The 3,049-nt window shown below is 39.7% G+C and overlaps 1 non-coding gene across 1 annotated transcript; it reads left to right on the forward strand.

The window, feature by feature from the left end:
- Nucleotides 1-1,519: 1,519 nt before the first annotated feature.
- On the forward strand, nt 1,520-1,601 carry TRNAL-AAG (transfer RNA leucine (anticodon AAG)). The gene has a single exon. It is a non-coding gene; the product is annotated as a tRNA-Leu (tRNA).
- Nucleotides 1,602-3,049: the final 1,448 nt, after the last annotated feature.

Raw genomic sequence — 3,049 nt, forward strand, 5'->3', positions numbered from 1 at the left:
TTAAAGTTTTTAAACAAAATTTAGATTTCATTGTGGGACAGCGATCGTATACCTTTTCTAGTTTATCATAAAACAACGCTTAGGCTGCTAGGCACGAAATAATGATGGTTAAAAATTTCTGGTGCGATTCAACGAAAGTTTTTGTATGCGAAGTGTATTTTCCTCCACATAACCGGCATCACGACAACGTTTCCGGGGTATCCTCCCTTTAAAAGGAACTTGGCAGGTATACGCCATCAAGTCGTGCTCATTAAAACCTTTGCCATACTCGTCATCAGAAAAGATATTCCTCATCCGATCATTCAACAGATGCAAGGTGGCGATAGATGTAAACGTTGTGGATGATATTAATGGCTCCTCGGTACATTTGTAGTCCTACGCCTATAATTATATGGTGGAATAGTTTTTTTTCACTTATTGAGGTGACTGCTTCTCCATCTAGACGGGCCACACTTCAAACTGTGCTTCTTTTCCAATACATAGCACTACCATCACAGAAAACCCCTATCCACAGACATCGCGGTGAAAAGCTTTTGATATGGCTGCAAATGACACTCCCTTTCACGACATACCTAGGGGGATCATCCTATTTCGCTATACCTTAAGAGGTGGACCACAACAGTTATCTAAATAAAGTATATGTCGCTAACATGAGCCTTTGACTTAGTTCACATTCAACGAAGTGATTGCAGACTTGTCACACAACTGCAGTCATAACTTTCCAATAGCTCACTTTATGATTTCTTAATATAATTTACATAGTAACGCGTAATGATGTATGTACATACTGAACAAGCAGTTCCTGCTGAACTGAAAACTGTATAAGAGCTTATTGATCCTCCGCCTTCCACGCAAAAAAGCAACCATCTCCGTGAGCAATACGGTGAGATAAGCCACCCCATACATCGGGCGTATGATGTCAAGGAGCACGAGGCGCCGCGTAACCTCATCGGTAAACTTCGTTGTCAAGTCTTGCCTGCTGCGCCCCGTTATAAAAAACAAATATCCAATACTTGCAGAAGAAGAAATATAGTTTCAGAGATATTCATCTCAATCTGATTCAATTTGGACTTGGGTGCTGTAAGAGGTTAAACTCTTAGTTATCCACACTCTGTGTCCACACAAAATCCAAAGTATCTTTTCAACTACGATGGGGAACCAACGTATACAACTCTGTTAAAACCGCATGGTAGATGGTAGCGTCTATTGAACAACAACAAAAGTACATAAAATCAATAAGAAAACAAATGTTTAAGGCTTCAAAGAGAACCAACGCGACCAAAGCGACCAAAGCATTTGGTTAATCCGCTTTAAGCACTTCAATATTACCCGCCACCCTTAAAACAAACTGTTGATGTTATATTGTTATTGATATTTGTTGATTGAATACAATTTCGCGCATGCCTGAAAGTATGCAACACTTTTACCATATATTACATCAAATGTTCTACCACATGGTGGGATTTGACATTTGCTGGTGTCTGCTTTCAAATACACCATTTGACAGAAATTTGTTAACGGTAGCGTGGCCGAGCGGTCTAAGGCGCTGGTTTAAGGCACCAGTCTCTTCGGGGGCGTGGGTTCGAATCCCACCGCTGCCAGTAATATTTTTGTATCTTTGAACTTTATTTCTCTTCTTTTTTATTCAACTTTGTGCTCCCTTTCTAAATTCAGTAATCATTCACATTAGTGTATGACATTTCAGATAACTTTTTTCTTTTATAATCTGAAAACATGAATTAGTATAATGAAGAATAGGCAAATTTAAACTTGTAAACAATTTATTATACATCCAAATAACAAAAAAAAATCTTCCTTGCAAAGTCCTGTTCGAATAACAATTTTTGAGTTATTGAGCTAGAAAAAGACTTGATTAATATATTGACGGCTAAGTGCAATGTCAACACTTCCCTTTTCAGTTCGAAGATAATCCTATCTTCAAATTTATTTAAAAACAAGTAAGGAAGGCTAAGTTCGGGTGTAACCGAACATTACATACTCAGTTGAGAGCTATGGAGACAAAATAAGGAAAATCACCATGTAGGAAAATGAACCTAGGGTAACCCTGGAATGTGGTTGTATGACATGTGTATCAAATGGAAGGTATTAAAGAGTATTTTAAGAGAGAGTAGGCCATAGTTCTATGGATGGACGCCATTTAGGGATATCGCCATAAAGGTGGACCAGGGCTGACTCTAGAATTTGTTTGTACGATATGGGTATCAAATGAAAGGTGTTACTGAGCATTTTAAGAGGGAGTGGGCCTTAGGTCTATCGGTGGACGCCTTTTCGAGATATCGCCATTAAGGTGGACCAGGGGTGACTCTAGAATGTGTTTGTACGATATGGGTATCAAATGAAAGGTGGTAATGAGTATTTTAAAAGGGAATGGGCTTTAGTTCTATAGGTGAACGCCTTTTCGAGAAATCGCCATAAAGGTGGACCAGGGGTGACTCTAGAATGTGTTTGTACGATATGGGTATCAAATGAAAGGTGGTAATGAGTATTTTAAAAGGGAATGGGCTTTAGTTCTATAGGTGAACGCCTTTTCGAGAAATCGCCATAAAGGTGGACCAGGGGTGTCTCTAGAATGTGTTTGTACGATATGGGAATCAAATGAAAGGTGTTACTGAGCATTTTAAGAGGGAGTGGGCATTAGGTCTATAGGTGGACGCCTTTTCGAGATATCGCCATTCGGGTGGGCCAGGGGTGACTCTAGAATGTTTGTACGATATGGGTATCAAACGAAAGGTGTTACTGAGCATTTTAAGAGGGAGTGAGCATTAGGTCTATAGGTGGACGCCTTTTCGAGATATCGCCATTAGGGTGGGCCAGGGGTGACTCTAGAATGTGTTTGTACGATATGGAATCAAATTAAAGGTATTAATGAGGGTTTTAAAAGCGAGTGGCCCTTAGATGTATATGTGAAGGCGTTCTCGCGATATCGACCAAAATGTGCACCAGGTGATCCAGAAAATCATCTGTCGGGTACTGCTAATTTATTTATATATGCAATACCACTACCAGTATTCCTGCCAAGATTCCAAGG

The sequence above is a fragment of the Eurosta solidaginis genome, chromosome 3 (genome assembly GCF_040869045.1).
Source record: "Eurosta solidaginis isolate ZX-2024a chromosome 3, ASM4086904v1, whole genome shotgun sequence".
Taxonomy (NCBI): Eukaryota; Metazoa; Arthropoda; class Insecta; order Diptera; family Tephritidae; genus Eurosta; species Eurosta solidaginis.